The sequence below is a fragment of the Mesoplodon densirostris genome, chromosome 4 (assembly GCF_025265405.1).
Source record: "Mesoplodon densirostris isolate mMesDen1 chromosome 4, mMesDen1 primary haplotype, whole genome shotgun sequence".
In the NCBI taxonomy this organism is placed as follows: domain Eukaryota; kingdom Metazoa; phylum Chordata; class Mammalia; order Artiodactyla; family Ziphiidae; genus Mesoplodon; species Mesoplodon densirostris.
The window spans coordinates 45,640,700-45,664,930 of record NC_082664.1 but is presented as its reverse complement, the minus strand read 5'-3'; positions in this window follow the sequence as shown (position 1 = coordinate 45,664,930).

Here is a 24,231-nt window from a genome sequence, read left to right as displayed (position 1 = left end):
GCCCACTTTCCTTCTGGAAACTCCTTCATACCTCCACAGTAGAGGCTGGACATCTCCTAAAGGTTAGTGCTCTCCAGGGCTGTGTCTATGGACCACATCACCTCTTATTCCACAGTCTGCCTGTGAGGGATCTCATACAGTCCCAAGGCTTTCAGAACGCATAGATGATGCACTGCTCATTCCTACATTTCTACCTCCAGCCCAGACCTCTGTACCACAATCACAGATTCAACAACCTAGAAGACAGTTCCTCTTAGGTCTCCTACAGAAATCTTAACCTCAATAAATGGAATTCATTAATTCCACAGTAAACTCCTACCCCATACTCCCTGCCTATTTGAATGGTCCCACTTACTTCCTCCTTTCCTTTCCCTCACTTCCTTCTGGTTCCCCAGACATTCATCCCTGAGATGAAAGCAGTCACTTCTTAATTGGCCTCCCAACTTCATATGCCTTTCTCTGCCTTTCCCTCTCCTACTGCCAATCCTGTCTCTAACTGGTGTTTATCTCTTGGGGCAGCATCCCACCAAGGGGCATTTTAGAAATGTTGAGGGGGTATTTTTGTTGTCACAAAGATTGTGGGGCAGTCACACAAGGAAGCTAGACACCCCGCGATACCTGGGCAGCCATGTGTCCCATACAACTCTCAAACATCTCACCAGTCACTAGGGCTACCAAAGCAATTGCCTATTGAAATAATTTTCTTTTTATTTCCTCTTAATCTTATAATTAAGGCCTTATGTTAATTAAAAAATACATTATGTGTGATAGGTTGTATCATCTATGAATTTTATTTCAGCACAATAAGCATGATGATGTGAACTATTTGCTACAAAAGGGTGGCACTCCCCAGAGAGTCTAGAACCTCTGTGATCTGGACCACAGGGCACCATCTGATAGCTCACACTCCTGATGTGATCCGTGTGTGTGTGTCTTTGACTCCCAGTTAAATTTGATTTCAGATAAACAACACGTCATATTTTTTTTTTTTTTTTTTTGCTGTACGCGGGCCTCTCACTGCTGTGGCCTCTCCCGTTGCAGAGCACAGGCTCCGGACACACAGGCTCCACGGCCATGGCTCGCGGGCCCAGCCTCTCCGCGGCATGTGGGATCTTCCGGGATAGGGGCACGAACCCGTGTCCCCTGCATCGGCAGGCGGACTCTCAACCACTGCGCCACCATGGAAGCCCTACACGTCATATTTTAATATAAGTATGCCTCTTGCAATATTTGGGTTATACTTTTACTAAAAATTATTCATTGCTTATCTGGCAATTCTAGTTTGACCTGCTTGCTTTTTTTTTTTTTCTTGTCAGTATTTAAAATCAGTATATTTTTATGTTAACATTTGAAATCTTAAGATTTCTTTGGAAAAGCAGAGGTCTCAATCTGGCCTACATGCTTGCCTGGGAACAGTCCCCTGGAGATGAGTGGGGATCTCACCCTTTAGATGGGGCCTGATCTGCTCACCAGAGTTCACTGCAGCCCTCACCCCACGTGCTCAGTAGAGTAGTCAAAGCATTGTCACACGTCCAAGTATTTACTGTTAGTAACTCTTATAGCTAAGAGAAAAGTAAATGTTTCTTTTATTCATTTATTGTATCTACTAAAAATGGAAAAATTAAAGACAGTTTAATAGGGCTACATGTCTCCAAGAAAATGAGAGGAAATATATATATATATATATATATATATATATATATATATATATATATATATATATATATATATATATATATATATATATATATATATATATATATATATATATATATATATATATATATATATATATATATTTGGCCGTGCCTTGCGGCATGCAGGATCTTAGCTCTCCCACCAGGGATCCAACCCATGCCCCATGCAGTGGAAGCACGGAGTCCTAACCACTGGTTAGGACCACTGGAAGTCCCAGAAACACATTTCTTTAAGGATGTGAAGAATTTTCCTATGTGTTTTCTTACCTTTGACCAGCTTTGCTCAAAGGTTTCTAAATATTTAAGTTTGTGATGTTTTCCCTAAACTATTTCCAAATTGATTTAACCAAAATTGCTAATATGATTATGTCATTTCCCTACTAAGTAGAGAAATCCTTCATTAGCTTTCCATTTTCTCAAGGTAAAAGTCTAAACTCTTCTATGTCACCCCATAGCCCCTCCCAGCCTCATCTGTCATTCTTCCCACCTGTTCTCACTTAATCCAATTTTGCAAGATTTAAGTCAGTTTCATATATTCACTTGTTCTCTCATTCCTTCCTGCGTACCGCAAAAAAAAAAAAAAAAAAAAAAGAGGGGGGTGTTCTTAGGCTTTCAGGCACCAGAAGCCAATGGGAAGGACACAGGGAGCTGAGGAAGGTTTGCAGAGTGAGAACATGTATAAAGTCAGAAGGAGCAGCTCTGCTGTTTTATCTTGAGGACTACAGAATTTCCCTTGGCTCTGAAGATGAGGGAAACAAATTTGAATACCACCAAGAGAATACAGATCCCACATTTTGCACAAAAGAAACTGAGGACCAGGGAGGTTAAGTGGGCTGAACAAGGTCTCTCAGCAGCCTAGGCAGGACCAGAACCCAGGTCTTGCCAACTGCCAGCCCAAGGTTCTTTCTGCCAAGTGCCCAGTTCTAGGAGGCCCTCGAGCCTCAGGGGGGAAGTGGCTGTGCTGGGAGAGGCTCAGACCCAGGAAGGGCAGCGCAGCAGGTTCTTAGGTTGGAGACTTGCCACTTAGCCAAGGCCTCCCTGACAGGTTCTGTCCCACCGGCTGTGTCAGGAATGCAACTCTGACCCATGGGGAAGAGCCCAGGAATACTCGTATAGCTTCTCCCCAGAGCCTGCTGGTGAGGCCCTTGTCATTTTACCCCACTGTGCATATCACCACCGACCAGGGCAGAGCTCATTTGTGAAACTCTGCTTCTGAAAATGATTTTATGAATAGAACTGAGAGGAATGTTTATTTTCTAAAGAGCACAGAGAGGAAGAATCTGGGGTCCCTGAGGGATAAATTGAATGAATGAATGAATGAATGGAGGAAGACCACTGATGTCTCCTGTGTGTCTGTGGCTCTACAATGTGCTTCCGAAGTTCTCACTGTCAGCGCATCTGCGCTCTATGACTCTAACTTCCTGCTGAACAGGACTTATCCTTGCTTCTCATGTGAGGACGCGGAGGATCTAAGAGCTGAAGTGACTTGCCCAGTGTCACACCAGGCAAGGGGGCTTTGCCTCAGCCCCCTGACTGCAGTTGAGTGTCCCATTACCCAACAGCTGCCACTGTAGGGGTCTTTTGGCCGATGGGTAAGGTCACCCATATAAATTTTTCTCTTTCTTGCTAGTTATTTTATGTGTGCCGCATAGACTTACTGAGAGAAAAGATTGTTTCACATAAAACTGTTCCTCCAAATATCTAGCAGAAATGGTGGAAGGGCATCTTCTCTGTAGAATTAGGGAAACTCTCCTTGAAAATGGGCCCAGATGCATTGTGCCCTTTTTTTTTTTTTTTTTTTTTTTTTGTGGTACGCGGGCCTCTCACTGCTGCGGCCTCTCCCGCTGAGGAGCACAGGCTCCGGACGCGCAGGCCCAGCGGCCATGGCTCACAGGCCCAGCCGCTCCGCGGCATGTGGGATCCTCCCAGACCATGGCACGAACCCGTGTCCCCTGCATTGGCAGGCGGACTCTCAACCACTGCGCCACCAGGGAAGCCCTCATTGTACCCTTTTGATTCCACTCCTTTCCTTAGATTGGCTGGGGTGTTCCGTAGGGTGGACCCTCTCACCTGCGGCTTGTCTGGTGACCCCGGATGATTATGGTGCCTTAATTGGATACTGATCTCCTGGAGTAACTCTCCCTGCTTCACCTGTAGAAAAAGAGAATTGGGTGCTCACTCTCTCTCTACACACATGCACACACACAAACACAATACATATATACTTTTGTGTACACATATATGTATGTAAAACATTTTGTGGTTGCCATTAGTGCTGTTCTCCAAATATTTCCAGCTCTCTGCCTCCTGAGCATATTCCTTCCTGGCCCCTTTGTGAGAAGGTGAGGTCATATGACTGATACTGACCAAGGAATTTGATGAGAGGTGTGTCACTTCTAGACTGAGTCTTTTAATGCTGCCATGAAACCCTTAGAGCTCTTTTGCCCTCTGCATGTGACCAACAAAGTCCAAGATGGTGGCTGCTCCATCACCTGGACCCCTGAATGGCTATCATGAGCAGAGTCCCCACCTCACCAACCAACAGTGGGCATGTAGCATAAATTAGAAATACTTAGTTGTTTCAAGCCCGTGAGAACATGGGGCTGTTTGTTATGCAGTATAAGCAGCCTAGCTGGACTGATACAATTTACAGGGTCAAGCACTTTTTGTGCATATTCTATTTCATCCTCTAAATAAATTTAGGAGGCAGGTACTATTGTCATGCCCATTTTACAGATGAAAACGCCTCGGCTGAGAGAAGTTAATTAACTTGTCTAAGATCAGTGCCTATGGCTAAGACAGTTTTCTATTCCACATTTCTGTGGCTCCAAATCCTGGTTCTTAATTAGCACTTCACCTCTGTTCTCTCTGCCTAGGTACTTTCTGAGCCAGAAGGAAAACAATACTTGTTAAACATTCTTCCAGAACACATATTTGCTTCATCATGTCACTTCACACATAACCTCAAATTTCAAATTGTACTTAAAATCCACATCTTAAAAAAAAGAAGGGCTTCCCTGGTGGCGCAGTGGTTGGGAGTCCGCCTGCCGATGCAGGGGACACGGGTTCGTGCCCCGGTCTGGGAGGATACCGCATGCCACGGAGCGGCTGGGCCCGTGAGCCGTGGCCGCTGGGCCTGCGCGTCCGGAGCCTGGGCCTGCGCGTCCAGAGCCTGTGCTCCGCGGCGGGAGAGGCCACAGCAGTGAGAGGCCTGTGTACCACAAAAAAAAAAAAAAAAAAAAAAGAAAATTTGGTTTTTGACAAACTATTAGAACATCATAAATAATAGTTTGATGATTGGCATTCTACCACTTTCTACAAAATATGATCTGGCAGATATAAATCCTTCTCACAGCAAGTGGCCCTCAGCTAAGAAAATGAGTTTTATTAACCAAAAAATCATTCTTAGAATTGATGGCTGTGTAGACGACCTTTGGCCTACTGTAATATAGCAATGTGTCTACCACAGTAAAAATGCCAAAGTAAGACAGGTCCCACAAAAGGCAATAAAGGAACAACATTCCAAAGACAAATGCACTTGAGACACATATGACAGCCACGGGAAGGGGGGAGTAATCAGTTATAAGAAATGACAGTGTTTTGGCAGCCTCAGTTACTTTAACTGACAGGACAAATAAAACTAATGTAAATTATTTTTTTAAAGAGCAAGTCAGAAGAGTTACAAATATAAATCAGAGTTAGTTTTGGACTTTGGTTTAAGTCAGCTGGATATCCCTCCTTTTTCAACACACTGAGGTTGGCATTTCCCTTTTACAAACATTAAAACCTTTCTTGTTCTTCTACTAATTTTTCTTTGGTTATTTGATTTAATTTGGGTTTTATTCTGCTGTTAATCCTCTCAGACTTGCTTTGCCCTTCTGATATTCTCTTTGAGGCATATCTTCATCTGGGTGTGCTTATGTTTAAGTGCAAATCTCCCATGAATTTCGTGGGGAATATAGAGGGCAGTCCATTAAAACAACCATTGTCATTTTAAATGCAACCTGTTCTAAAGAGACTCTGTGATATTTTAACTTCTGGACTTTCTAAATCTGGATCCTAAAATACTAACACGACAATGTCTAACTGCCTATCGGTTCTTTCAGGGAGGCAGAAATGAAAGTCTTGCTTAAGCTAAGTTCACATTTATTCTGTGACCAGAAATTAGAAACCAAACGAACAAAGAAGGAAAATTAATACCCCCTCCTTATGATAATTCTTCACCAAGCATACCACTACTAGAACCGGGATGAGCAGGTTCCACCTTATTTGCTGGTCAAAGACAAGGGTATTGGGATTCTTGCTAAAGAACAGGACATAAATCCAGGGGCTTTGAAGTCTTCAGTGGCTTAATGTTCAAATCTTTGCTTCCTCAAGATGAAGGTTCAAACACAATTTAGGTCAAAGGTTAAAGAAGTCTGCCACTTCAGTGGACAGAGAAGGGTTCTGAAGGTTGCGGCTGAGGCCTGGTGGCCGGGCCAGGCAAGGAAGACAGAGGATAAAGGAGTCCCAGCTCCTCCCTCCCTTATCTGCCTCTGGTTTCCTTAAGAACTAATGTCCATTAAATTCCTCTCCCTTAATAAAGAAGAGAAATTCACAACAACCAAAAAAGTAAATCCTGTCTTTGTTCTGGCAAACTAGGTCAGCATCATGTGTTCCTGCTGTCAGTTTTCTGCAGTGTGGGCTCACAATGAGTCACAGGTATTTATGAAACTGTGCTTGATTAAACTTTTCCTTTTTCCCCATCTGAGGGCTCCAGTGTCTCTTAGTCAGAGAGAGATTGAGTTGGCGGGTGTTTCTCTCGCAAGACTCCTAAGTGAAGACAGCAGATCTGAGGACTACCTTTGCACCAGCTTGATTTGGAACCGAAGCATCACAAACAGATACGCTGCCTGCCGAGATGCCACTGCCACATAAAAGCAGCTTAGCAGCATGGAAACTTTATTTTTTTTACAACCCGTTTTAATGGGATTGGATTCAGTGCTATAAATTTCCACTAAGTCTGCCTTTTAAAAAAAGAAATTCATTCACATTTTCCCCAGACTCTGGTTCTCTCCCCAGACTCATCAATATTGCCATTTAGCACTCTGTGTTGATTCTAAAGCCAAGATAAGGATTTTCTTATATAAGCAGTAAGACAATAGCCGTCTTTGGATATAGTTCCGAGGCATCAAAGAAGGGTAACACAGGCTATAGATGTCAGTGCAAATACAGAAAGCAAATCTCCCCTCCACGAGCAGACGAGGTGGCATTCATGACTTCCATGTGCACAGCCTCAGAAATGGAGACAAGGGTTCCCAGGGCAAGGTTTTTGTAAAGGAGGACTCAATAATCAGTACAAAAGATGGTTTCACGTGTGTGGTCCCATTGCTAGAGCCAGGGAATAAGAGCTAGGAATTCCTGGGTCTTGTGATTACATCTACTCTCTGCGCACTGGAGCTTTCGTTATTCTCCACCTCTGTTTTTCATGACTATAAATGAGTATGACTCAGCTATCAGGCAGCGCAAAAAAACGGCGGGAGGGACAATATTTTCCCTCCACATTAGTGAGGCTCTCAGAAATACCTTGATGCATACCTTTTCCTGTTCAAATACGTAGAAGACTGTGCCAGGCATGGAGCTGGCATCCTAGAGTGAGCAGATATTCTCCAGTCACACAGCTGTGATGCTAGGTCCCCACTTCTCTTTTCATGTGTCCCCAAAGCTTCTTGAGCTGTGTTAGAAAGATGCATTGCCATTGGTTAGAAGTGCTTCTGTCTTAAAAGAAAATTCTCGCCTCAAACTACAGGTAAGTCCATTTGAGAGGGAATTAAAGAATAGGGACATGAAGGCAAGCATTGGGTTTAATTATCCACACCTACACATCACTCTCAGAAGCTGGCCTCCAGTAGGGCTTCATAAGCAGGGCTTCCATGGATCACCCAGGCATGTAGTTAAAGGCAGATTCTGATGCAGAATCTTTGGCTCTGAGATTTGGCATTCTAGCAATGTCCCAGATGATGCAATGCTGTGGTTCTCTGGACCACACTTTGGGTAGCAAGAGAATAGACTACACTTTGAGTAGCAAAATATAATTTGTGGTTCAAATCCTGGTACCAACAGTTGTCATCACGAGCACCAGATACTTAATATAACAAAGCTTCAGTTTTTTCTTCTGGAAAAGGGGACTGTCTAAGACGGTGTGTTAGAAATCCAGATGAGAACTGATGAAGGTCTGCGAGAAGGTAAAATAGGGGTGGAAATAAGGGGAAATGCTCCTGAGATGTTAAGGAGGTCGAATGAAGAGGATTGACTGAGTGTGGAAAGAGTCGAGGGTGAGCCCCAGATTTCAGTCATGGACGGCCAGGTGCGTGGGGTCACACTCACTGAACACAGAAGGTACGTGTGGTGTGTGAGGAGAGGGTTGCACTGGGGAGAAGTGATGGATATAATTCTGCACACTTTGAGGTGTGGGTCTGGGCTGGAGATATAGGTTTGGTAGAGCTCACCGAGGGAAACACTGTGGGGTGACAAGGGAGGAGAAACCGGACAGAACCCTGGCAAACACTCATGCTCAGGGAGTAAGTGGCAGAAGGGAAGCCACAAAAGAGACTGAGAAAGAAGTGTTGGAAAAGCGGGAGTAAAACCAGGAAAGCGTGGTGCCCCTCTGCTGGGAGGTTGGGAAAGGGAACACTGACAAAGATGGGATGAGTAGGAAAGAAACCATGTTCAGGAGAGAAGATGATAAATTGCACACTGGCTACGCTGATTTTGAGATGTGGAATGACGAAGTGTGGGTTTTTGGAAATACAAGATAGATGTACCAGGAGCACTAGGCAAAGACCTTTAGGAGATGGCAACATTTGGATGCAACCATAAAGACCAGAAGGGTGAGGGGGCAGCAGTTAGGGAGGGTGTGAGGGAAAGGAGCCAGAAAATATAGAGAGGGAGGCTCAGAGACGGTGTGGCAGCTAGAACACAGGGATTCACAAAGGCGGAGAGGCCAGTTTCACAGTCAATTTTCATTTAAAAAACGTGGCAGTTAGAAAAGCTATAAGAAACCTTCCTCCATGAAAAAGAAAAATTTAAATCTTTTAAGACAGTATCATAAGTATAAGAGATTGAAAACATCAGTGGAAATTTGAAGGGAACCTTTAAATTTGTGTCTCTATAATAACAACCCTGCTAAATGAAAAGTTCAATAAAGCAACTCTTTCGTAAGCAAAATGGCAAACTGCTAACCTGAATACTTTTTGACAGAACAGGCCAAACTGCTGGATGATTTTAAGAAGTCCACATGGGCTTGAGACATTCATTGTGCTCCTTTTGGTACAGAATTTTGGGGTGTCCTTTCTACATTAGCTCTGATGATACACCTTAGGTAACAGACTTTATTACTCTTTTAATTCTCCCTGCTCTTGCAGTGACCAGAAAGTCGACATCAGTCCCTAGATCTAGAAACCATCAAGAAAAAATTCTAATACAGTACAGAACACCGTACAAAGTGCGGTCAAAATGAACACTAAGCCTTGGGAATATGACCTTGTCTCGTTCATCCTGCCATCCAAGATGTTCACAGACCCAGGACCCAGCCCACAGAGACATTTCACAAACGTTTGTTGAATAAAAGGCAACATAAAATATTGCTTTTAACAAGCTCTGCTCAAATCCCACTACTTCAGAGGGCTTTTCCTGACGAATCCCACTCTTAGAAGGCACTTTGTACTCATGGATTTCTATATAAGCTTTTAATCTTGCCATCTTGCAATTATTATTATTCATGTGTTGTTTTTAATTATTCTCTTATTAATTTGTGTGTGTGTCTGTGCGTGCACACACACATGCACGTGTGCTTCACTTCTTCAATTGACTACAGGTCCCTTAAGTCAGATCCTTTATTATCCTCTCTTTTGAATTCCCAAAGTGCCTTGCACAAGTCTGGGCACAGTGGATGCTTAAAAATACTTGTCAGTGAAGTATCTCTCCTCTGCCTGGACTGCACTGTCAAATATTTTAAGCACTGACAATAATTCTTTTGCCCCTAGTATATGTGCTTTTCTACTTGACAGAAAAAATGAAAAATTAGAAATACTCGAGGGCTAAGATTTTGTAATAGAATGAATTTCTAAAATAATTAAGATGATTCTACCCTAGAAGTCTTGTAGAGACTTTACTTTTTGCCAGCACACTGCCACATATACCTAAAGGCTAATGTTATGTAGATAATACATCATATCCAAGCTGGAGCTCTTTCACATCACATACATACAGCACTTTATTTCTGTAGATCATAGGTAGACCCATGTTCCCAATTTCACATGCAAACCTGTATATTATGGGAAGGATCCAAAGCAACAATCATAAAAACTAAATGGATTCCTTAAGATTTACCTAAAAATAGACATTTCCCTGATGAGCATTCATTTCAGTAAGATCCTTTTTGGAAGCACAAAATTTTCCAAGGCACAGAAGAATCCGTTTTTCTGTTACATGCAACAATATTAAAAAGGGCTAGGGACTCCCTGGTCATATTTAGGGGAATACAAACACCAAAAGGCAAGCTCTGTTTTTACTGTGATAACCATAATTATAGCCTTCACATAATTATACAACTAAAATATGCCTTTTATCAGCTTAGCATAGAATTCACTCATTCATTCAATAAATATTTATTGAGCACCTACTATATGTCAGGTGCTGATCTAGGTGCTGAGGATACATGATAAGACAAAACAAAATATCTATCTTCAGCTAACACATTCTGGTTTAATAAAATACTAGTAGCCCAATGGCATTATATTTTTAAACTAAAAGAAATGGCTAAGGGGTTAATTTTTTTTTTTTTTTTTGAGAATTGCTGGATATTTAAAATTAGGAATAACACTGTGGTAAATTGAGGAGATAATTGTAATTTTATATAAAAACTTTAATGTATTTTTTGATGCAGTATTTTAAGTCCAGCAAATAATAATCACATAAAAGAAGCACTATCTATTCTTACTTAAGGGGCATATTGAGCCTCTTAGGAAATGAGGCTCCTAATTTTTAGGCTTTTATGACAGATTACTTGTGGTCATCTATAACATACAGCCTGATTAAATACCAGGTTAATTAAAATATGATCTTCCTAGGATTTATAACAAAGATTTACTTACTAAACTTCTTTGGCCTATCAAAATGAGTTTCAATCCAGACTGAATAGCGTAATTTTTATCTTTGAAGCTACTAAGATGAACAATCTTCCGGTGCCAAGTTCTTAACTCTAGCCTCACACAGATAGCTATGTTTTGAAAAGAAGACCATTTGAGTGATGGATTCTTTTGGCCTCCATGTTGACCTTATTGTTCTGTTTCTCAAAACTGTTCATGTTGTGGTTATTGTAATAAAGCTCAACTATTGAAAACCTGAAGCTACACATCATAGTGTGTGCTTACTGTATGACATGTTTATTATTTTTCTTTCTGTTGGTTTCATGGTACATTCCCATGGTGGCACATGAGTCACAATATGTATTTGTTTTTGAGGTGTTTGAATTGGCTCAGAGGTAGACAACAGTGCTAGCCTCACCTGTGGTGAATTAGAATTCCAAGAACTGTAAAGGACTCAAGGAGACCCTAATACCTTTGAGCAATTTGGCTCAATTTTCCTGGACAAAGACTTTGGTTCAAAGTTCATTTATTAGTAGGACTATTAGTTGGTTTGTCTCCTTCTTCTGTTACAAACAAGAACAGATGAGTTAGGTTATGGGGATATCAATGTTCTAATATTCATCTCTTCACCTTTCCCTTATAATTCACCCTTTTTGAGAGAATAGAACCTTTAGTGGCATCACTTATTCTGGTGTAAGAAAGTCCAACTTGTTGATTGCTAGGAGGAGAGAAAAATCAACTATTTTTTGTTGATATTACTTAATATAGAAGCTGTTATCCCATAAAAAATACTTAACTTATTTTTAACTTTTGCTTAAAAATGTTTTAGAAACAAATAGAGTTGATTCTCTAGTTAAAATATCAAAAAATCTACCTGGTCAGTATTTTTTGATATTGAACAAGTATCAAAATTTTTGATACTGACCTAGCTATTTTATCTTCTTTTTTTTTTTTTGCCCCATTAGGTGCTTTGGCTTTCTCATTGGTTCTTGATTAAAGTTCCTTGGATTGCCTCAAAGTGCAATCCCTTAGACAAATTTAGTTGCCTTTAAAAAAACACCAGCAATAGAAAGCACACTAGGAAAACAAGCATTATTCTAAGAAGCAGCAACCCTGGAAAGACAGTTTTGTTAGTGGAAACACATTAGTCTTGCACAAACTAAGCAGTGATGATATTTACAGAGCAGTTTATAAAAGGTCAAATGCCCGTCTTCTGCCAGCAAGTGATGCATGACCTTGTAAAAGGAAAAGTAGGTTTTCAAATGGTGGCCCATGGACATGTTTTCAGGAATCTGTGACTTTTAGGATGTTGAAAATATTTTTAATCGTTGTATCTCAATAACAGAATAAAGATTTTAAAAATCAACCTTTTAGCAGTTATCAAGACAGAACTTTTTGGGCTTCACTGGTGGTGCAGTGGTTAAGAATCCACCTGCCAATGCAAGGGACACGGGTTCAAGCCCTGGGCCAGGAAGATCCCACATGCCGTGGAGCAACTAAGCCCATGAGCCACAATTACTGAGCCTGCAAGCCACAACTACTGAACCGGAGTGCCACAACTACTGAAGCCTGCACACCTAGAGTCCATGCTCCCCAACGAGAGAAGCTGCAACGAAGACCCAACGCAGCCAATAAATAAATAAATAAGAGGGTTAACATAAATTATATTAAAAAAAAGACAGAAACTTTCTTTGCAGTTATAATTCTCAATTGAAATACACTGATGTAGAAAAGGATCCTCATTTTTAAGTCAGTGTTTCCCAAAGTGGATCCGCTGATGTATTGTGGGGTGTGTGAAGACAATTCTATGCTTTTAAAAGGGGTCCTGGCATTATTCAAGTTTGAGAACCGGAGCTCTGCTGCGTGAACCACTCGTTCCCTGCTGCAGAAGAGGCCGGCAAAGGTAGAGGGCGCCACCGTGAGGCTCCCATTTCAACGCTTGTCATTTCAATTGTGGTGGGTTAGAGATCACAGGAAGCACTGCTATCTGTTGAAGAGACATCAGACAGTGTAGTAAAAAGGGTAATCCATTTATTTTTAGAGAAGTTTTCCACTCAGAGATCATACACGCTGCAGATCACAGAAACACATGCAAGCATGAAATTTAATTTTTAGGAACTCTTTCCTGGGGCTTCCATAGAAAGCAACAGTGAAAGGAAAATGATCATCATGACAAGGAAATTATAGAGAGGTTGAGGGGAAATGAAAAACATGTAGTTAAAAATTTTTTTTTAATGAAAAATCATGCAAGTGGCATTATTTTAGCTCAACAGAGATAAATTAACATCACAGAGACAACACTTTAAAACTTTAAAACAGTCAAGAAAAAATGATGTGCATGTTTTTTCCCCCATGTGTTTTTTCCCCCCTAGTCACAATTATAATTTATAAATGTGATAAATATTGACTTACTAGGCTTCCAACAGATGGAATGAAACATGTAGTAAAACAAAAGCAATACATTTGTGCTTTTGGCATGAAATGAGTAAGAGATTAAGCTGAGGCTTCCCTAGATTATTAACGGGAAGCAAAGTGGATAATACTAGTGTTTATGCACAACTACATGACGTTTTCAGCAAATAAATACAACGAATTTTTAACAACTCAACCATTATTTTTTTCCAGGGTGATAATTACCTTTCCTGTAATTTTCCATTAAAAAAATCACTGAAAAACAATAATAAAAAAGTTTATATTGCATGTCTTCAACTAAACTCTCAGTGAAGATTTATTTCAAAAGGGAATTAAGATTTGGCATGTCTAACAGTGCTAAGAAAGAATACCAGTGCAGCAGAATACTGACTTACTGAAATTCCCCAGTATTTAGCAAATATATCCAACAGACATATTTCGAAACTTATACTCAAATCTTCCCTGATGGCAAAAGGCCCAATGCAATGGAAATTCAAATTGTAGATGAACTAATTAATAACTATGACATGATATGGTCACACTGGCACATGAGAGACTTTTTCCTTAATTGAAAAATCTTTGGAAGGAACTTTTAGCTGAAGAACAGGCCACAATGGCAATTTTTTCTTGATAGTATTGGATGAAATAACATATGAAGAAAATGTGAAAATCCATTTACCAATGTTTCAGTATATATAGATATAGCTATAGATATATGCACACACATATTCCCTCTATATATAGAGATTTTATATATCTATATCTATATATCTATATCTATATCTATCTATCTATATATATACTTTTTTTTTTTTTTTTTTTTTTTTTTTTTTTACAAAGGTTGCTACCTTTGTTGCATTGATATAATGCTCTGGGGCCAGTGGAAAGAAGGGAGCTCTCAAGGAACTAAATTCTCACATGTCAGGTTTTCTAAACCGTCATCACGGCAACAAAATAATTTGTCAAATTCTTAAAATTTACAGCCATCCCAGACACAAGAAATTTTGACCAAATTTGCGCCTTCACACAGAGCTAATCTCACTCCCGTAGCTGTAAACATGATGGCCGAAGTGACAGCCTGGCTACAAATCTGTCTGGCAGCTTCATTAGATATCTCTCGCCTGACTGATTAAACTACATTTAAGACCCACTTTTATTTTTCCAAGCCTTTTGTTTAAATTAAAAGGTCATGTTTTCAAGCAAATGATCTGCTGCTCCCCTCAGTCCAGCACCATAATACAGTTACATTATTACTAGTATGACCCCAAGTGATGAGTCAGCTGCCCAGGCACATGGGCCCCGGCCCCTCCCCGGGGGACAGCAGGACACTGGGGAGGGGGTTGTTTATTTATTTGCAGTAGAACCTAGTAAGGGGGCCTGGCTGGGGAACCATCAAGTTGTTCCTTCCCAACAAAATCTTAATGGAGTCCTAATGGGAAAACTGAGTTCAATATGTAGGACACACCTGCAATTTGGAAATCCTTCCTTTCAAATTTTGGCAGTGGCTTTTTTCTTTAAGTGGACACCATTTCATAAACCTCCATATTTTATCACTGTCCATTTAATTTTTTTTATTGAAGTAAAGTTGAATTTCAATGTTGTATGAATTTCTGCTGTACAGTGAAGTGACTCAGCTATACATACATACGCATTCTTTTTCATATTCTTTGCCATTATGGTTTATCACAAGATATTGAATCTAGTTCCCTGTGCTATACAGTAGGAACTTGTTGTTTATCCATTCTATATATACCAGTTTGCATCTGCCAATCCCAAACTCCCACTGTCCATTTTTTTAAAAACAACCAATCAACTTTCTCAGATAATGAATTATTGTATCAAGAAAATAGAAACATACACCACACTTTAAATAATATATGCTAACTTTTTACTGTAATGAATCAAGAGGTTTATGTTATGTATAAAACAGAGAGCAGGCCCACCCTCATGAACCCCTCCTACAGGCATTCAAGCCAAACAAGGAAACTCCACTTACTCTGTCCTGAGATTTTTCTGTTGGTGTGATGGCAGATATAGAAGAACCATCCGAGAGATAGACCATTACTGAGCTATTTTAACTTTGTGGGTGACCACTGAAGGCTATGTCTCATACATTTCACAGCAGGCCCAAGATGAGGAATCTAAAAACTAGAGACTGCAGATGTGGGAAATCTCTGCTTTAATGCAAGAGAGGAAGAAACTGTGCCTGTTTGCAGCCCTGTTTTTCCCTTTATCTCACATGGTTTATATTGTTTATAATGCCTGCCTTTATTTTATAATGTATTTGCCATGCCTCAGTGTGAGACCAATTCCTTTGTCATGAAGTGGATGAAAGAAGCCAGGTCAGGAAGCATCTACACAGGTGTGGGATTGATGCTGGGAACGAAAGTCTTATTTCCTAGTGCTGATATTTTTCATTTGTTAGTTATAGAATTTTGAGCTTTTATCTGTTATTAAATTCTATGCAAAACTGATTTTTGGATTAGATTTTGTCTTTATTTTATTTTATTTTTTTACATTTTCAGTTATAATTAAATCCTCCATAATCATCAAGGGTTGAGTTGAACTGCTGTTGGCAAACTCCTACTGAGCGTCAGTACTCGGTGTGAACAGGGTTAGTGAACCATGTTAAAGAAGTAGTATTGCCTTTTCATTTTCATTTCAATGAGATTCAATTTATAATAAATAAATTTGCATATTGATACTGCAAATAAAATCCAAAAATTTAAAACACGCACACACACACACACACACACACACACATTTTCATGTACTTGAAATGTAACAGTTTCCAGTTCTTTGAGAATATTGTTAGGCTGTCTGAACCACAAAGCCCAAGTTCTGGACACACATTCATGTCAGCCTATTTGTGGGAGACTTTGCCGCTGTTGATGTGTGGGGAGTTCACACATGGGCACTGATGAGAAAAGAGAATCAAGATTTTTTTAAAACTTAAAGGATTTTTTTGAGTTTTATTTCTCTAACTTTCTGATGCTGAAAATCAAAACAAAACAAAACAAGAAAGCTGGTTATAGCTGGTACTGATATCAAGTCATTATTTAACCTGAATAATATAAATCGGTTTAAATACAATGAGTTTTAAATGATTCTGACACCTAAAAGTTAGATTCATAATGAAAATATCTTTTGAAAGGTACAGAATTCTAAAATTATTTGTCTGCTTGAAAATTTCATTAACGAAGAAATTAGTTTTAAGCTTTTTTTAATTGTCACAAAAGTATATTAACACATACTCTGAGGATCACTTGAGATGTTACGTGAGTTTTGTACAGTTCAAACTCCAAAGTAATTTTAAACTGTAAAATTGATATATATCACATAAATAAGGAAACATACGTAAAGTGTTTTGAACCTAGCTATTGCTAGCAAATGTTGCTTGTTGTTACTTAGTTATTGGAGTAGTTTCTAGATAAATATCTGACTGCTAATGATCAAAGTAATTGATCTATTACAGCTTCTATTCCTGATCCTATATTTCAATAAAATAAGCCAATCATTACTGATAGAAAACAAAAAAATAGTAATAAATAAAAGTAAATAATTTCAAAATGTTTTCAGATATCAAAACCTTCTTAAAATTAAGTTAATGTCAACAATTTTAGGTTAGATGCAAAAATTCTCCCCACATAACAGTGCCAGATTGGCAGGGAGAAGGGGTGATATTTCTCTAGTCTTTCATATGATGTTTTTAATCTGAAAGTAAGAGTCTATTTGAAAATCTCTACCAAGTAGGTCTGAATACAAATAACTTACAGTTTGCTCCATTCATTAATCATGTAAGCTCTAAATATGTTTTTGAAAAAAAGTATATTAATATTGACAGACGTACTTGGCAAAGCAATATCAGCTATGCACAAAAGCCATTTTAAACAGCCTCTTTAATAAGGCAGGAGATGAAAAATACCAGCTCACAATAGTATGTGTTTAATTAGGAGGTATACTGTACTTAGAGACATTCTAATGAATAATAAATGATGTTTTATTTCCTGTGTCTGAGACACAAAGCCAAATAATCAAGAATCAAAGCAACTCAAAGTATTAGGTAACAATCAGTAAACTTGGGCAAGATCCTTTTCCCTCTCAAGTTTAATTGGTTCATTGTTCCCAGGAACTATAAACCATGGGGTTGGTGGCAGTGCTGAAGTTTACTTCTATAAAGGAAGATTAACATATTCTGGAACTTTACACTAATCCTTGTTTTGAGTTAACTCAAGCAGATTGGATTAGTAATTCTTACCTACCACCCACTAGAAGAGACCCGGCTTTGCTTCTTTGACAACCAGTGGTATTGTACACTTTCTGTGCAGTATCTCCCACTGAAAACATTCTCAGGAAAGAAGCTGTGTTACGGGAAAAAGGAAAAGTTTTACATGAGGGGGGCAAGAACCAAGGCCTCTCAAAGCCAAACCCGGTTAGTTTTTCTATTATCAGCTTGGTGCACATTTGGTTAATTCAGGCAGTGGTGGGCTATTCTGAGAAGTTCATTAAACATCTCCTCTTCACTGAATTGGCTTTTCTCTGCTCCCCATCTGGGGAGGGCTGCGGGCAGAAAGGCAAGAAGAAGGGCTTCTCCCTCACAACCTTCTAGAACCATTTCCACACCTTTTCTTTCATCGTATTCCCTCATCTCTCAGATATGAATTAAAAAGAAAGAAAGAAAGAAAGAAATCAACTACTGAACGATTCTCTAGGGCAATGGTTACTAACCCCTGCTTTTATGACTGCAATGAATTTATACACCTATTGATGTGGAGTTTTTACAGAAAGAACACCAACAAAATCAAGTTCTGCCAGACTTTTCAAGAAAGATGCTCTTGGCCTGTAGGTTCAAATCTCATAGGCCTATGTTTGCTACCATGTGCCTGAAGATTTTTGATTTTCCATTTATAAATAAATAGCTTAAAATCTCTTTTTTTCTGGTTTTATTGAGATATAGTTGACATACAGCACTAAGTTTAATGAACTGACTTACATATATTGTGAAATGATTACCACAGTAAGTTGTTAACATCCACCATGTCCTATAGATACAAAATAAAAGAAAAAGAAAAAAAATTTTTCCCTTGCGATGAGAGCTCCTAGGGTTTACTCTCTCAGCAACTTTCAAATATACCATACAGCCATGTAAGTGTAGTCTTCGTGTTGTAATTACATCCCTAGCACTTATTTATATTATAACTGGAAGTTTGTACGTTTTGACTACCTTTACCCAACTCTCTTTTTATTCCTTTCTTTAACTTTCTAAATGCCTTAAACTGTGAACCACAACTCTTCATGATCTTCTTCCTTTCTCTAAAGAATAATGTCATAAAAACCCACTCTGTCCTCATTTTCTTGATTGCTTTTGCTACAGAGCAGCCAGGTGGCCTCTTTGTAATGATGAGGCATAGTTAATTACTGTTTTTACTATTTAAAATGATTAGAAACACATAAAATATTCATATTTCATTTTATAAGTAAAAGTCTAAATATTAACTGTTGCTTTACTCCAAATAATCAAAATAATATAATCTGAAGCACAATTGACAATAAGCTAATTTAAAAAATTAATCTGATGTTTAAGATTACTTGACCTCATTCCTTTCAGTGGACTCTAGCCAAATGAAAACAACTACCTACCAATCATTAAACGGGGAATACTGATCTATGATTTTGAGGAATTTGAAAGGAGTAAAGGGAAGGATAATTACTTAGTATCTACTCGGCGTCCAGGCACTGGCTAAGCAGTTTATTTACAATCCTGAGTGAAATGGACATGCTTCCCAGGTGTACAGATGCAGATGCTGGGAAGTTAGATAATGTGCCCAGGTCCATACAGCAGGAATGGGGATTTGAACCCAGGTCGACTGGTCTCCAATACTGATATTTTTCAGTACCAAGTGCCTTTATGTTTCAGATAATATCACTTTGAGAGCTAGATGTTAAAAAGTTTAAAACACTGAACAGTAAATGAACTAACTTAAATACACTTTCACCACCTGCACATGACATTGACTGAAGGAAAAGGAGGAAGGAGAGGTGGGCCTGAGAGATGAGCTTTGAGCAAGGGCCCCTCCTAGAAAGGCAGGCCTAAGTAGAACTTGGAAGCATTTTTGCTTATGGTAATGGATACCTGGACACCTGCTAAAGGGATCTCTGAATCCGTGGAGGTGAAGGCTTCAAGCAAGAACATCACTTCTAAATGGGGCTTCCTTCTCCTTCCCACCCCCATCCTCCTCACCACTGTCTGTTCAACGCTGGCCTAGAAAACGAGCCAAGCCATCCTCCTGGCCTGTGGAGAAAGAGCACACAGCAGCCAGGGTCCAAGACCCAGACCCTCCCCTCAACCCTGTCTGCCTCTTGGTAGTGCCTCAATCCCATTTTCACTGGCTCCGAAATGGTCCCGTGATGTCTATGTCCACCCTCCCTTTCTCCAGCCCCTCACTGGTCCTCTGCCAGCACTGCTGGGCTCACCTTTCAGTTTGGGGTCTCCCAGGAGCCTCAGATAGCAAGTCTCCCACCTGGCCCCCCGCTGGCCTTCTAGGGCTCACGGTCTCACTCACCTCTCATGCTCTCCTTCCAGCATGGGGAGTCCTCCCCACTACACTCCAGCTCAGGCACCCCTGGCAAGAATGAGGCACCAGCGCTTCAGTGTGAACACTGTGCACGAGGGCTCACTCTTCCTGTCGCCCCCACCCACAGCAGCACTCTGGCAGTGGGGTTGGGTCAGGGCATGTGTCCTCCCCAAAACCTCCACCACACTTCCTGACCCTGCTCCTTTCCACCTCCCCTCTTCACCTGGTTAGGGATGGGAAGTCAAGAGGAAAAAGGAGACAATATAAAACTAAGTCAATCCTGCTAGAGTAGAAAGTAACTCAGAGGCCGATAGACTGAAGCAAGGAACTTTGAAGAAAAGAGGGGAGAGGAGGGGATACTCCAGGGCCCAAGTCCCTCCCTGCCAGGGACGTGATAGGGATGGGTCAGCCAGGTTTCTCGTTCCTCCTTGTGTGGTGGCTGTGACATCTGGGATACCTGATTCGGAGGTGCTGCTTTCCTTCCTTGAAGAAGGACACCTCACAGAGAAGGGGAGGAGGGGAGGCAGCAGCTGGTCTGAAGACTTAGACGCTTCCCTGTCCCTACTAGAAACACCAGGGTGTCAGGCACCCCGTCCCCCCTCCGCACCAGGATCTGGGTGTAGGTCCCTGCAGAAGTCTCAGAGAAACTCCCACTTTATTTCCCCACCTTCTGCTGGATGTGACCCTGTTCAAGTCTCTTGTAAGTCGTGTTCCCATGTATGTCCAGCAACCGGCAGGACAGTTACAACTAGGCACACATGTAAGTGTCAGATGACTTGTTAAGAAAGACATCTGCTCTGGATTACGGCTCTGACTGCGTATCTGCCCAGTCTTCTGAGTGGTCTGCCCAGGAAGGATGGGTGGCCACTCACCACCTGAAAAAAATGAAAAGGCCCATCGTTTTCGTGCGTGTTTGTTACGACTGTTGCTTTGCTCCTGCTGTTTTCTGTGACACTCAACATTCACCGAGTGCCTGCCTTGCTCTACTGCACTAGGAACATGAAGATCTGAACCTTTTCCTCACAGGGCTCACAGTTTAGTAGATGACAGCAAGTTTGACTAAGGGAATGAAGTTGAATAAAAAAGCACTATCCAAGTTAGTGCTATTAACAGGTGTCCATGCACTTGTTCCTGAGTGTTTATTTCTAGTGAGCCCTTTCAGTCTCAAAAATGTCCCATTTTAAAGGATAAATTATATAGTTATCCTAGCTGTTGGGTAAGTACACACACACACACACACACACACACTCACATACACACATTACCATCAGCCAAAGTCCGGAGCTTTCCTTAAAAGGAAAGCAACCCTGGCAGGGCATATAATAAGTTTTTGTGAAAGGGAAGGGATGAACAACTACATTCTAACCTTTCCTCTTAAGTCACGTACCATGATTAGAGTGGGAAATAGAAAGCAAGCTTGCATTTATTAGTTGCCTCCTCCCTGTGTCAGCCAGGGATGGGAAATAGGTTTCGGAGGTGTGTCGTCCCAGCAAGCGACAGTGTCTGTGGGAGTGTCCTGTGGAACACTGTGAGTTTTGTCCATGCTCAGTTGCACAGAGAGCCACAACTGACCCACAATGTCGGCAGCATTTGCAGAAGCAGCTCTGGATTAGTTCTACTTGAAAACACGATTTTGGTTTCTGAGTATACTTTACAGACTAAATTTCACAACTTCAGCTTTATTTAATAAACTCTGTCATTTGTCTTTGTTCTTTCTTTTTCTGTTTCCTCAGTATTCTTTTTGGTCCATGCTTGTGAAGAAAATTATCTGACATTGCATTCAGACAATTTTTTTTTCTTTTTACTGCCCTGTAAATGTTTAAATCTATAGAATATTCTTTGAATATGCATTGGAGTGCCCCATGTATTAGTCAAGATTCTTTGGGGGTGCTAGTAAAGGAAAACCAGGTCAAGCTAGTTTAAGCCTTAAAAGGTATTTGATTGGCTCATTCAAATGAGAAGTACAAAACTAGCTTCAAGTATGGCAGAATCCAGGGGCAAATGTCATCCAAACTTTCTCTGTCTCTCAGATTTGCCTTCCACTAAATGTGGGCCTCATTAATTCTCCTGTTTTGCAAATGTCCTTCCTCAAGGGGCCTGGGGAATATGGCTGCCAGCAGTTCCCAAACACATACACACATATACAGTCATACATTAAACAGAGAAGGAATGCTAGGAACAAATGCCAAATGACATGCTATACTTTTCACTAAGACCCTTTCCGTTTTCCCTTTCTTCCTTCTTCTTCCTTCTTTCCTTTCTTCCTTTCTTTCTTTTTTTCTTTAAAATTTTCAGCATTTTAACACCTCTGAAATCAGAATGTATCTTAAATTTGCTGTTACCAGGTGGCAGTTGAGACATAGTTGTCTTTACCTGGACATGTGCATCAAAACTTGCAGCATTGGTGTCCCAAGACTCTAATAGAGCACTCTTTCCAGAAGTACTGCATCACTGATATTCTCGATGGTACAAAGAACACTGGGTGAAAAAACATGTATGGCAACAACTGCAAGTCCAAAAATGATTCAGAAGAATTGAACCCTGCATATAAAGAAGTTTTAGAAATATCATTAGACTTGTTTATATCTTCTTTTTATTTATACACAAGAGTAAGACATCATAGAAATAAGTGTCTAAATAAGCCTTAAAGAGTTCTATTAGGAAATATAAAATAAAATTTCATAATTATGCAATTTACAACCAAGGGCACCTTAGTGCAAACGAAATAGGTGGTGTCTACAAATCCACATGCATTTTCTACTGACAGAATAGGATTATCACAAGTCCCAAGTCTAAGCTGATAGAAGTGTTATTCTATGGTGTTATAATACTATTCCTGACCTGCATTAAAATTTTTTTCATTGAGCTATCATTGACATATAACATTATATTAGTTTAAGGGGTACAACACAATGACTTGATATTCATATATATTGCAAAATGATTGCCATGATAGTCCAGTTAACATCGATCTGCATTTTACAGTTTACATGTGAGGTCATGGAGAGGGAAACAGCAAAGCTTCCTCGGGCTGGTATAGTGGAAAGGGCTTGGTATTCTAAATCCAATTCTCACTCTCACTGGCAAACTTAGGGGACTCATCTCACCTCTCTGGGCCTCAGTTTCCTTATCTGTAACAGAAATTGAATAATCACTAAGATCACTTCTGGTTATAAAACATTTAAAGCTAATGATGGCATACGCTATATAAACCTAGTGTTCTATTGTAGAGCTACATTGATTATTTTAGAATTTGTCAAGCATGACAACTGTATCACAAAGAAAATTTAGTAGTAATTCATATTACCTATTAGAGCAGCAACACCCACAGTTTTTCCTAAATCCATCAAAATAGCACAAAATACTAGGTTAAGCATTATTAAGTTGTTTTTGTTTTAACCTGCCTATGATAAACACACCAAGATATCCAGTGTAAGTGCTAATGAGTTTAGCATTGTTAGGCAACATAAGGAAACAGTAATTCCTGACTCTAAGTTCTGCAGGTTGATTCTGTACATGCAGAAAATGTGTCAGTCAATTTCTTATTCTTTTCTCAAAGAATCAAGAGAAGGAAGTGGTCACCAGGTAAAGAGGCCAGACCGAATGCATCCCACAGCTAAGAATCAGAGTGCAAAGAAAAAAACAGCTTGGGCTGCAGAATTACATGAGGTTTCTGTTAAAGCACAACGCAGACTAGATATTCAAGTTTACAAAAAAGTCTTACCAACCAAGAAAAGAAGAAAACATGTGATAGACGTATTGCAACCTAACGACAGTAACAGCCTTTCTAATGAGGCTGTACAGAATATCAAGGCAGCCGTTCCTTATTTTGTCCTAGTTACAGTCTTACTCACGTAAGACTTTTCATCACATCTGCATAAAAACCCCAGGATGTTGGTGCTTCTGATTTCTGTAAAACATGTAAACAGTAAGAAGCAGGAAAAAAAAATCTTTACTAAGCTTTGGAAGTCCAGTATATGCTAAGTGTGATCCAGGGCAGGTTTTTTTGGTGAGAAAATGGAGGCAATTAAAGAGTGAGTTAGTTAGGGTCACAAAAGGAATCAGTGCCTAGAATTAGAATAAGTCTGATTCCTGAGTCATTGATTACATGAAAAATCGAGTTCTCATGTCAACAATGACTGCATCGGGACTTTCACTAGAGCGCAAAAATTTGGGGATAGACATAAGGACAACTTCCCTAATATGAAAATGTAAGCTAGTAGAGTATGCCAAGAAGGGAGAAGGTACACCCTCTGCCCGTTCAGAAAAGAGGTGCCAGACAATGTGTCATTCTAGACAACCACTGCTGGCCTGGTATCCCTTTAGACGTGGAAATGTTTGATTCCTACCCATTGCTCTGAGTGCTTCTTTCTAGTTTCTTTCAATAACTTACACTGCCTTTTACTAGTCCATCATTCT